Source organism: Lissotriton helveticus, chromosome 4_1 (assembly GCF_964261635.1).
Source record: "Lissotriton helveticus chromosome 4_1, aLisHel1.1, whole genome shotgun sequence".
NCBI classification, from domain to species: Eukaryota; Metazoa; Chordata; class Amphibia; order Caudata; family Salamandridae; genus Lissotriton; species Lissotriton helveticus.
The window spans coordinates 437,542,942-437,556,289 of record NC_136063.1 but is presented as its reverse complement, the minus strand read 5'-3'; positions in this window follow the sequence as shown (position 1 = coordinate 437,556,289).

The window sequence follows — 13,348 nt, the reverse complement described above, 5'->3', positions numbered from 1 at the left end:
TGACCCTAGCGCTAGTGCCCCGGCCCTTACGGCCTTCGCACCAGCCACATCGGTAACAACATCAAATGAACTTGAGACTAGCAAGCAACTAACGGCCAGACCAAATAGGTTGAGCAAAGACGAACGGGATGGGATTGATAAGATAGCAAAGACACTGGTAGAACGGAAAGAGAGCGAAGAATATGCGATGGATATGTGCAATTCACATGCCGGCAGCCACAAACGGCATTTCATTTTACGGTTCAGCTTCCACACCCTGAACGCATATGAGGATAGGTATCAAACTAAGGGTCCTGCTAAGCTGACGACTCTATATAGAAAGATCGATGTTGGAGATGGGACTGAGCATGACGTGACGGACCTCTTCATGCAAACGCTTGAGGTCTTCCGCCACATCACTGAACAGAAATCAGAGGTTAAGCTTACTGTCTCAGTCCCGGATGAGCCCCCATTAGAAGTAGCCAACGCTATGATGCCTATCAGAGAAGCCGCCCCCTACTGGGTTCCCCCAAGAGGTCAGGGAACAAACAACGATATTAACCACGCAGATGCAAAAGGGAGGGTTGTGTACAACTGGGTTTATCAACCATGGGATCGACAAGATATTTTAACCTTTAGGCAAACCCTGCCCGATTTAAGAAAGAACCCAACAGCCTTTTATACCGAACTAAGTACAGCCTTGGGCTCAACCATAATGACTCTAGCGGACATTGATTTGTTTTTTGGGTTATGTCTGCCGGCTGACGTGTGGAAGCAAATCCGGAAGGCCGACCACACAGATCTGTTTGGACATACCTGGAATCAACTCGGTGAACTAGATAGGCAGCGAGAGCCCGGTAGGAAACCTGTAAAAGACATACTGGAACTCCCGGACAAAATAGTGCAGAAGTTAAAGACATTGATCCCAGAGAGAAAGGTAGACTGGTCGATAGTCACGGCTTGCCGTCAGAAACCCCAGGAAGATGTATCAGAATATTTCTCCCGATTTGAGACAGTGTTCTCCGACTACAGTGGCCAAGACATGACCACCGCAACCGGACAACACCTATTCGTGCAAAACTACGTAAAGGGGCTATTACAAGAGGTCTCCCAGAAGTTACAGACAAGCGAGAGTAGTTGGGGGGCCTCAAAACCTGCAGCTATCCTTCAGATGGCTCAATATTACGAACACCAAAAGAACGAGAACGAGAGGGCAACAGAGAAAAAGAAAAAGGACTTAAAAGAACGAGTGATGATTGCCCAATTACAGGGAGTGACTCGAGGAAGGGAACAGTATAGGGGAAACTACCAGTCGAATGCCCCTAGGAATTCACGCCCTAGAGACCGCACACCCACACCTGGCGCTCCACGAACAGACCTCGATGAGAACCAGTGTGCGTTTTGCAAAGGATTTGGCCACTGGAAATCTCAATGCCCGGTCCTCCGAGAAATGCTTAAGAATAACGAGACAAGGGACATGACAAATGGCCCCAGGACTAGAGGGCAGGAACGAGGGCACACCCACGACACCAACATCAACCAACCTGACAGACCGAACACATTTGACCGCCCCCGACGGAATCAGTGCCAACAGTCCGGCTGCGACAATGCTCATGACTTTGCATAGGACAGCCAAGGGCGAGGGAGGGATCCAGTCGAGCTCTGTGTTGACCAGCAAGGTCCTTACGTCACCGCTAAGGTCCTGGGTACAAAGTCTCCATTCTTGGTAGACACTGGAGCGACACGTAGTGTATTATCAAAGCGACTGATTCCAAGGGCACCCTTGTCTGGCTCACACATTACATCGATAGGTTTCGATGGAACGCCCTCCACCAATCCCCTGTCTGTACCTATCTCCTTTGACCTAGGAAACAACCCCACGGACACAACATTTCTGCTCTCCTCCAACTCCCCTGACGCCATTATGGGTATTGACTTGCTAAAACATTTCCGAGCTACTATTAGATGTTCCCCAGATGGAGTCCGAGTCATCCTGTACGCCAACCCGAGCATGTCCAGATCCTGCCCCGCACGGCATATGTACTCTATCACTGATGCTGACCTAACCTTGCTCGACACCCTACCCCTGTATCTATGGGCCAGAAACGATTCGGATGTAGGACGAATGATGATCGACCCTGTGCACATAACTGTTCGACCAGACGCAATGCTCCCGAAACTCCCACAATACCGGATATCGCCCGAAGGCGAGAAGGCATTGGTAGCGATTATTCAGTCCCTGGTAGATGCAGGAGTGGTAGAGGAGGTGGTTAGTAATGTTTGCAACAGCCCTATCCTACCCATTGTTAAGAAGCAAGGTGAGGGAGATGAGAAAGTGTACCGCTTCATCATCGACCTGCGAGAAGTCAACAAAGTGGTGGTACCACAGTACCCCGTAGTCTCAGACATCACCACCATTCTGACCCTCATCCCGTCCATGCCACCACCTTCACCGTTATCGATCTCAAGAATGCATTTTTCTCTATCCCCATCCATCCAGACAGCCGTTATCTCTTCGGCTTCACATTAAAAAACCGTTCGTACCGATTTTGTAGAGCTCCTCAGGGCTACACTGAAAGTCCCAGCATTTACAGCCAGGCCCTCAAAAGACAGCTGGACGCCGTCCAGCTACCAGATGGAGTGGTGTTGATCCAATATGTCGATGATATCCTTTTGGCGGCCGACACCACTCCTCTTGCAATCACGGCCACTATCCAACTCTTGCACTTTCTTGCGGAGAATGGCCACAAAGTCTCCAAGAAGAAACTGCAGTTCTGCCAACCTCAAGTAACCTACCTAGGACATCTCCTGTCCAAAGAAGGGAGGAAACTTACACCCGACCGAATCCAAACCATCCTAGACACCCCCATCCCGAAAACACAGAAGCAAGTCCGTTCATTGGTGGGCCTTACCTCTTTTTGCCGACAATGGTTACCAAATTTCAGTCTCATTATAAAGCCCCTACTTTCCCTGTTGGCCAAAGATGTACCCTTCCCACTCCCTTGGACCCCCGAATGCCAAGCGTCCTTTAAGGAGTTGCGAGATGCCCTTTGCTCGGCACCCGTCCTAGGAACACCAGATTACTCCAAGCCCTTCTCTCTCTTCACTCACGAAAGGGAGGGATGCGCATTGTCTGTTCTAACTCAGCCCATCGGCTCCAAACAACGCCCTTGTGCCTACTTCTCTGCCACTCTCGACCCAGTCGCCAGAGCTTTACCTGCCTGCCTTCGAGCAGTAGCCGCCGCTGCTGTCTCTATCCGTCAGAGTGAGGGAATTGTACTTTCAAACTCTCTCACGGTGCTAGTACCCCACGCAGTTGACACCCTCTTGAACCAGACCAAGACCCAACACCTGACTAGTGCACGACTGACGGGATACGAATTGACTCTACTTGCACCCCACATCACTCTTAAGAGATGCACGACTTTGAATCCTGCTACACTGTTACAGTTGCCTGAAAATGACCCCGATGTGCCCCCTATACACGACTGTGTGACCCTCACGGACGAACAGACCAGAAGTAGAATTGACCTTAGAGACACTGCCTTTACAGACCCTGATGGAGAACTATGGGTAGACGGCTCTTGTATCAAACTCCCAGATGGCACCACTTCAGCTGCCTATGCGGTGACGACAGCCCGAACAGTAGTTGAAACCGCCCGCATCACACAACGATCCGCACAGGCGGCCGAGCTAATTGCCCTCACACGAGCATGTATCATAGTGGCAGGAACCACAGCGAACATTTACACGGACAGCCAGTATGCCTTCGGGGTGGTTCATCATTTTGGGCTCTTATGGAGGGAAAGGGGATTCCTGACGTCCCATGGCACACCCATTCTCCACGGAGATCTAGTCTCCGCCCTGATTGAAGCAGTTCTCCTCCCCGAACGATTAGCAGTGATCAAATGCCAGGCACACAAGAAGGTGACGGACTTAGTTGGACAGGGAAACGCACTGGCCGACATCACTGCCCGAACCACAGCTGAGAATAGGACAACGACACGCATGTATGTGACCAGGTCACAAGCAGAAAAATGGACTGACGCTAGGGAAACGATTAGGGACATCCAGTCGGCCAGCACACCTCACGAACTGACTGAGTGGGCACGGGTGGGTTTGAAGGACGACGAAGGTTGCTGGCGGACAAAAGACACAAATGGTTGCTGCCTGACTCATACTTGATCCCCATACTGACTATGGCACACTCCCCTGCACACATAGGTTCTGCCCCCATGATTGAACTCATTTCCAAAGTCTGGCACAACAACAAAATCTCCGACTCAGCCAAACGCCTGGTCCAGCAGTGCCTTATCTGCCTACAACACAACCCAGGGAAAGGAACTGTGGTACCCCGGGGATGGTTTGGGACCCCCGACCACCCCTTTGAAGTCCTTCAGATGGATTACATCCAGCTGGAGAGATGCCAAGGCTTGAAGTATGTACTAGGCATTGTATGCGCCTTCAGCAAATGGGTGGAAGCCTATCCAACCCGTGATAACACAGCCATGACTACTGCCAAAGTACTACTGAAAGAGTTTTTCCCTCGCTACGGCCTTTGTCGAATTTTATGGAGCGACAATGACCCCCACTTCATAGCTGAAGTTATCCAACTAATCCTGAAGGGGCTGGGGGTAAAACAAAGGTTTCATGCGGTCTTCCACCCCCAATCCGCTGGCCTAGTTGAGCGACACAATGCTACACTGAAGCTGAAACTGTCAAAAATAGTGGCCACCACAGGGCTTAAGTGGCCAGATGCCCTCCCACTGGCATTGCTATCGATGCGCTCCACTCCCACTAAGCACCACTTGACCCCCTACGAGGTGGTGTTTGGACGACCAATGAACCTCTGGACCGCCCCCAAACCAACCTCCATTCACGACGTCCCCGACGTCCTGCTGTCAGATTATTTGTGCAAATTAACTAAAACGTTGTCTGTCATTCATCAACAGGTGCAGCAGGCCATCCCCGATGCTTCCAGGGGCCCCGGTCACGATATCCAACCGGGAGATTATGTTCTAGTCCGGAACTTTCAACGAGCTAAGAGTCTGGAACCCCGGTGGACGGGCCCCTGGCAAGTACTGATCACCACTCGGACGGCTCTTCGAGTTTAGGGAAAAAGGCACTGGCTGCACGGCCATCACTGCAAGAAGGTCTCCTCGACCCTGGCCACGACAGAAAACGTCGACACCCAAGAAGAGCTCCTGAACAAAGACCGACCATCACTGAACTGCTATCCTGATACAGAGGCACTAGAACTTGCAAAATTCTCTGATCCCACTGTGCCATCCCGGGAAGGGTATTTCCTGCGTCGAAAGGAGGGAGCTTCGGCTAAGTAGACCACTGACTAAGTTAAAATCTCAGAACGGTGACCTAAAACAACCAAGGGTCACCCGGAGAGAAGCTAAACAAAGTCTGTGGTTCTGCCCACTACCGAGCACCTTGAAGATGAAGATGATGGAAGCGCCAGATCAGAAGATGATGGAAGCGCCAGATAAGAAGATAATGAAAGCAACAGGAAATACCCACTACAGGAACCCAAAGACTGACAATTTGCACAAATCAAAGACAATCGCCTTCTTCATTGTCTTCCTCTTCTGCCTCCTCCTCATGACTTCCTTCTGGATCTTGGAGGACAGCTCACCTGCTCACCAGACATTGCTGGCCACTGTACAGCCAACCACCATGAGAGAGCATCATTTGATCCCCCTTTCGCCTCAGCTCCGAGAGAGGCGTAGGGAGTTCTGGAACAATTCCTTCGTGCAACTGCTGCACCAGCACAACCTTGCTACAAATGCCACGAACTGCTGGATCTGCGGGTTGCTCCCGCATGCCACTGAACACTCTATACCTTTCATCCCTTCTCCTTTCTCAGTTCATGGCTCCTGCCTCGCCTGGTTGATCCTCTTGCAGGAGAGCAACAAGGACAACGCCGCTTCCGGTCAGACAGTGTCACACTTCTACTATGGGTTCTGGCTGAAAAAAACAGGAAGAACGTCTGCCCCCATTTGTCCTGCGGTCTCAGGTTCCGCCTTCCTTATGAACATTCCTGCCAAAGAAAGAGTCGAAGTGCAAGTACTCCACAATCCAGCCAGACCCACCTTCTCCCACCTGCGGAAGCAAACAGCTGCCACCCTGACCGTGGCTCTGTCTGTCATCAATGTCACAGGACTTGTGTGTCTCGAAGGCCAGGGAACGCAGCTGGTGGGACACAGTTCCTGCCGCATCACCAGAACATTGGTCTCAGCTGATCCTCCTTCCTTTGTTGCTTCTCCGAATATGTACTTTGTTTGTGGTACCAAAGCTTACACCTGGCTCCCGAGAGGTTGGAGGGGTACGTGCTATATCGCCTTCATTCTTCCTCCCACGTATGTGGCCTCAGCCTACCATCACCGGCAAAAGCGCGCCGGAGACATTGAACAAGCCGACTCCACCGGAGCACAGTTCCTGGATGCAGCAAAGGGACTTGTTCCTCTGTGGGGACCAATGGCAAACAGCCGCGATATCCGACACCTAACTCAGGCAATAGAAACAACCATTAACATCACGGCTGGCGTCCTTGCTAACAACACGGCTGAGCTTCAGGCAGTCCGTCTGGTGGCTCTCCAAAACCGCCTTGTCCTAGATGTGATTCTGGCCGACCGTGGAGGAGCATGCCGCATCATCGGCTCCAGCTGTTGCACCTACGTGCCAGATAACTCGCCTTCAGTCTACAAAGCAATTGAACACCTCCACAGACTATCCTCAGAGGTTCACCAAGAGCAAGAAGGATGGTCGCTTGGAAGCTGGTTTTGGGACACTTTGAAGGACTGGGGATGGAGATTGTTTACATTTATACTGATACCAGTTGTGGTACTGTGTGGATGCTGCTTAGGTATCCAATGTCTGCCACCTTTGTGTTCACTCATTTCTAGCTATATGTGCCTTAAGACTTTGGACTTCAGAACTGAGCACATGAGTCCCCTCTATGAGATAGAAATACGTGGTCTTATGGGGATAGATCCGAATTGACAAACTGGCGAGACATGTTAAAAGGGAGGACTGTGGAATTTTAGATCGTGAACTAAACATCATCTGCGCCATCTTGTCCACTCCTCAGACTCACGTATGAACATACACGACAGCCATTTTAGGTACCATAATCTCCCTGTTCACGATCGATCACCAGCGCACTTCCCTGACCCTGCAAGCCTCCCCCATGCACTTTGGCTGACTCCGCATCCACATGCGTAAGTCATGAACCCGCCTCTTCCACATGACTCTGTCTCTAGGAATCACGCCCCGCGCCTGACCAACACCTCCTTCCGATTATCCACACTGGTCACACTGATCCTTTCCTTCCATGAATACCTCTCCTTTGATGACCCCTTCCTCCGAGCCCGATTGTCTGTACGAACCGCTGGTCATCCCTTGGCCTGAGGATACAGTTTATTGCCCACTACTGTATGCACTCAACCCTTTTCAAAGAAGCTACTATTGATCATGGCCTCCCCACCCCTTGTGATTCGATCAGGCATACACATTCCAAAGGAATCGGCGAAACACTCAGCTGCGTGATAGCCCCCTCCTGTTGCATGGGGGGTGAGGACCTCTACTGTAGCCACATGTTGGAATGAGCCGGAACTGGGGGGGGGGGGGTACCGGGGATGTCATCTTTCACTACTTCACAATGTCTTTATTGTAATAAAGAACGGTCTCATTCATAAACCAGTGTATAAAAGATCAGGCCTCAGAGAGGCTTACAGAGAGCACCTCGAGACGATACCTTGTTGTCCGATCTGATGTGTTCTGCTCCGTCGGAATAAAACGTGTTTCCTGTCTTCCTGTCTCCAGCGCCTGCCTCTTTATTTTGATAAATCTTCATAAGGTATTAGAGGCGTTTAACGCCGGGCAAAATTACTTAAGAAACATCGACTAAATCGCCTGACCATTTTTGCTGACCTTCAACAATGCAAGTTATCACTGAACTAGATGCCCAGGTAGCGAACCGGGCCAGATGCCCAAATTAATGGATATTCCGTCACGAAAGCCTGGGTTCCGGGTGTAAGTGGCAGAATCACAGACTTTCCCCAATTTATATTCACGCCAGAGAGTCCGCTCTATCGTACAACCTCCCGCGTCATGGGCGACAGGTTTTCTTTGGAGTTTACCATGTATACAATGATGTTGTCCGCATACATCGACACAGTGAGTGCCCTGGTTGTGAACCCTATCCCCCTGTTTGTGTGGTGTTGCCGCAGGCGAGCCACCAGTGGTTCGGTCGCTGCCGCGAATAATAATGTCAACAGGGGACAGCCTTACCTGGGAGTTTTTGGACCCACTCAGGCTGGGTCCTGGTGCGGGTTCAAAATGGTTGGGATCTTTTCTGTTCCTGCGGCTCTGATCATCATATTAAAGTGGCTCACCTCAAACCTATCTGACTGAAAACAATTTGTAAAGATAAAATCTTATAGATCTTTACTGATTATTACATTATAATTAAATAATATAGATTTGTTGAGTTGTCATGATGGTACACATTTATTCTTGAACCAGATGTTGACTAACAACACCACTAAACTAGAAGGACAACCTTTGCCAGTCTGATAATTCAAAAGAAGAAAACACATGATAATAGGCTTTTTTGATGCATGAGCAAAATCTTTGAATGCCCTCTCTTTGCACCTCAGGCTTATTGTATCATCGGTACAATTTAGGAAAATCTCAAACCCACATCTTTGCAATGTCATGACTTCCTTGAGAATATTGCTTTTCTCACCATTACTCCCTCTGAGATAGATATATTTGTATCCTCTGCATAGTGCTTGGTTTGCCAAACATTTCATTGTAAACATATCTATATAGCAAAACTAGGTGATGCTATGTCAAGTTTAGCTCTACCGGTTTCCAACAACTTGAAAGTACCCTGTGGTTATTTGGTATTCTAAATGAACCTGAAATTGATATTCTAACAAACATATAAGATATAGGGAAGATAGAGGATTTGGTGTTCCGGATGGTCCTCAGAATGTTCTTGGAGTCTCAACTATAAATGGTCGCATTGGATCAGGGCATTTAAGGATTTGTAAAGGCCTTCTTTAACTTAAATTTTTTTCTCAATACCGCTTTAATCCATTTACAGCCTTTGGTCAAGCTCTCCTTCTTGAGGGTATGAGAGATGTGACTTGCCAAAGTCCTTGATGGACTGATGATAAAAATAGGCCAGTCTTCAAAAACCTTGAGACTACTAACAGAGGCTGGAGAGGGTCAGTCTAGGAGGACAGAAACCTTGCTAGGGTCCAAGAAAAGACCTTGACCTAATAGACAATTACACGGGTACTCAATCTACTCTCTCTCAAATTCACATTTCTCCAGTGTATAGGTTAGCTCATGATGGAGAGAACAAATCTAACATGTTGTCAGTGATCAGATAGAAAGGAGAGAGAACAACAAATATCATCTAAATAGACCACTACATATTGGTACAGGATATCAGAAAAGAAACTTTGTACACATTAGCGTTGAATAACCCAAAAGACAATGGAGACCAACCTACAGTCTGAAACTCTTTGAGATGTATCTGTTTAAACGTTGGAACCTGTAACCTTTCAGCTCAATCCTTGTCAACATACACGACTGGTGCCCCTGAATCAAGAAGCACTGACACTGAGACCGTTTTTTTTAGCAACTAGGAAAAGTTGAATTTGAAGAATAAATAAGCGGGAACTGATTTCTTCAGATGAACTGGAAAAACTAACATTAGGGATACTAACATTACCTGTTCTTTAATCCATTTGCAAATGCCTGGACCTGGCATTTCCCGAAATTCGGATATGACTTGAACCAGATGACTTGGATTACAGCACAGACAAAGACCAACCTTCCGATTTCAATATTTCTTGGACTCAGATAAAGGGCCGGAAGATGGTCTAATCTTCAATGCCTCTTCTTGAGAGTTAGAGCTATAGTCAGACGTAGATTCAAATTGTTGAATATCTTGAGACTTAGGCAATGAATAATTGGTTTGAGGCTTTACATCATTCTCTCTTGAAGCCAATGTTCAATCAGTGTAATAGAGCTAATGAAGAAAGGCGACAGGTGCAAGCCAGTGGATCCTTGTTCTCATCATTGAGCCCTCTCTGAATAAAAGTCATTTGTATACATTCAATCTTGTTTTTTTCTAAGACCAAGTCACAACATTGAGTGATATAAGTTGGATCATTCGTCGGTCCTTGAGATATGTCACAGATTGCCTACCGTGGAAAATTCACAACTTAGCCATTCACACATTTTCTTAACCTTCTCTAGGTAGCTTGAATAGTTGTTTAAAATGTGGCCCTTTGCAGTCACCAATGGAGTGGCACAAGGAAGTGAACCTTCAATTAGGGTACCAATCAGTTAGCTGATGTTTGCTTGGTCAGATGCAAATATTCCTGGACAAAAAGCAAAATGGACAGTAAGATCATGCAGGAATTCCTTTAATTTAAGTGGATTCAGAAAAATGTGGTTTACTTTGATTTGCTATTGGAACAACTATGGCCCTGGCTATCCGGGTTTGATGAAGTGACACATTGTCAGCCCATAGCTGACCCAATTCCTGACTTTATTGCTGTAAAAGTGTGGCCAGGTCTAAATTTAAATCAATGTCTTCACTGGAAACCTGAATATTTTGGCATTGCAATCTGTCAAATGCTGGACATGGCCAAAGAATCCAAGTTTGGGCTCTGGTCTGTCCAAGGTAAGGGCGATTACATCTTGAAGCCACAATGCCTTTCCACCATACATAGTGCTTGTGAAAGGCAGGAGTCCACAGGAAGGGTCACACACTGGAGGAAATGTCAGTGGCACAACACCTTGAGGCTTTTCCAAAGACAGGAGACAGGAGATAAAGGTCTTTGAAATCAGTGAAGAATGTAGTAGGTTGATGACCAGACTGAAAGTTAATGCAATTCTGAAAAGAAAAAAGGGGCAAAATCATCAGATTTATAGGACACAGAGCCTGTGAAAAAAGCCTACAGCTGTGTTGTGACACAATGAAAAGGAAGAAAGGCCATCCCTAAATAGTGCACAGACAGGAAAAGAGAATGACGCAACAAATCATGAGCCAAACTACAAGAGATTGGGAAAAAAGAAATAGAAGAACAGTGCACCACCATCGTGATATTACAAAGAGGACCATGAAAACTTGTACTGTGTTTAAGCCTTTAAAAGGCTTCAACGAGGGCGTGGCCAAGATGGCGGAGTGAGAGGACGTGTTCCCTGCGAGCTCCTACGACCCCGGCCGGCCCGGTGCTCAAAATCAACGTGTTCTCCCCCCCCCCGCGCCTCTAGTGGGGGCCAGAGATGCTGCACACCGTGCTGCTGCTGGCGGACCGAAGAAACAGCTGAATCGCCTGCCGAGGGGCCTTAGACATTTGCTGATTGCCCCAGAGGCGCGCCTAGGCCTGGCACAGGCCGGAACGGGGAGGAGTCCCGTCGGCCCCGGAGAGGAGGTGAGGACGGGGATTGCGGCCTTCCTTCGGCCGGACTGCCGGGAAATTGCCTAGAACCCCCGCCGGAGCTACTGGCGCAGGGCCAACGAGCGGCGTGGCAGACGGAGAGACGGAGGGGCCGGCCCCGCGTGGAGGCTGCCCCCAGCCGAGCCGCGGCCCGTATTTGCACCGGCCTCGGGTACAGGCCTGACGCCGGAGTACGACGATCGGGAGATCCTGTGGTGCCGAGCGGTCAGAGGCCGATCGTCGGCCCCACCTGAATGACGCTGAGGGTGCCTGGCGGCCGCCTCCCCGGACAAGGCGCTGGGGGAGGAACCTGCCCTCTGGAGGCCTGGAGCGGAGCTGTACCTGACCCGGGAGGCGCCTACTCCAGGCCGGTGCTGCGGCCTATACTTCCGGAGAGACGGGGGTCGGGGCTCCGGACCGAGGGGCCCACGCGGTGGATCCGGATTGGACGGAGGTGAGCATCGGAGGTGGCAGTGTACCCCCCACCCCGACCTGGGACGTGGGGGCTCGAGGTGGTCTACAGGTTTGGGAGGCAGTCCAGGCCCCAAGCAAAGTCCGGGGTATCAGCGCCCCAGGGGGGGACTGAGACCTGGTGAGGGTGTGGTGTGACCATCGGACTTGCCCCCCACCCCCCCACCCGCCTCCATGACATTGGCGATACTCTTGCGGACCTGAAGGAGGCGCTAATACCCCAGGATACGAGCGCACCGGTGTTCGCCACGGGGCCCGCTGAAACACTTTAGCCCCCCGCGGATCCCGCCTTGTGAATAGGCCCGAGGGGTGAAGCGAGGCTCCTTGCAGAAGCGGAGGCCCCGGCTGGGGGTTGAGGATAGCAGGAGCCCGGTGGACTGTGCCACGACCGACCGGGAGCGAGGGGTTGCCCCTGTGACGGACCCGCAGTCGCGGACATCGGCGAGCCGGAGGCCGAGAGCCCATGGCAGTGAAGGTGGGCGTCTTTGGCTGAGCGACAGGGCGCTACGCAGCTGCAGTGGGGGGCATCGATATGACAGGGCAGCGTGGGAAGAAAGGAGATCGCACCCTCCCGGAGATGCTGGGCAGGGGACAACAGAAGGGAGAGAAGGGGACCACCTCCCCTGGCACGTTCAGAGCTGTGCAAGGAGCTGGGGAAGGAGAGGTCCCCATCACCAGGTCTTTCTTAGAGTCCTCCTTCTATTCCCTGCGTGAGGACTTCCACACACTGAAGCAGGAGGTGGCGGGGGAGGTTCGAGAAGTGCGGCGCGAAGTAGACAGTCACGGCGAATGGGTGGCTACCATGGAGACTGCCGGACACTCCAGAGATGAAGAAATTGCTCACCTGCAGCAGGAGGTCCTGCGCCTACAGGACCAACAACTGGACCTCCAGGAACACAATGAGGACCTTGAGAACAGATCCCGGCGAAACAACATACGGGTTCGGGGAGTGCCATCCAAGAAAGAGGGTGCGGATGTGGCAGGTTTTCTCCAGGTATTGTTCAGAGAGATCCTGGGGGAAGACACGGGCTTTCCGATTCGGATCGACAGGGCCCACAGGGTGGGCCAGGCACGGAATCCTCCAGCCCCGCCGCCGGACATCCTTGCTTTCTTACCTGACTACGCGCTCAAAGAACGTATCCTCCGGGAAGCGAGAAAGTGTGAACCTTTGCAACTAAGGGATTATCCAATGGCCCTCTTCCAGGACCTTTCGGCGATTACGCTCAGGAAACGGCGAGCATTCAAGGTAGCCACAGATTTTTTACGAGAAAAGGAAACACCGTACTCATGGGGGCACCCATTCCGCATCATTTTTCGTTGGAACGGAACGCTGCATCAGCTTCGCTCTCTCAGAGACACGTGTGCTGTACTGGGCATTGATGTGGAGGAGGAGAGGGAGCAGTCGCCTCGAAGGCGGAGAA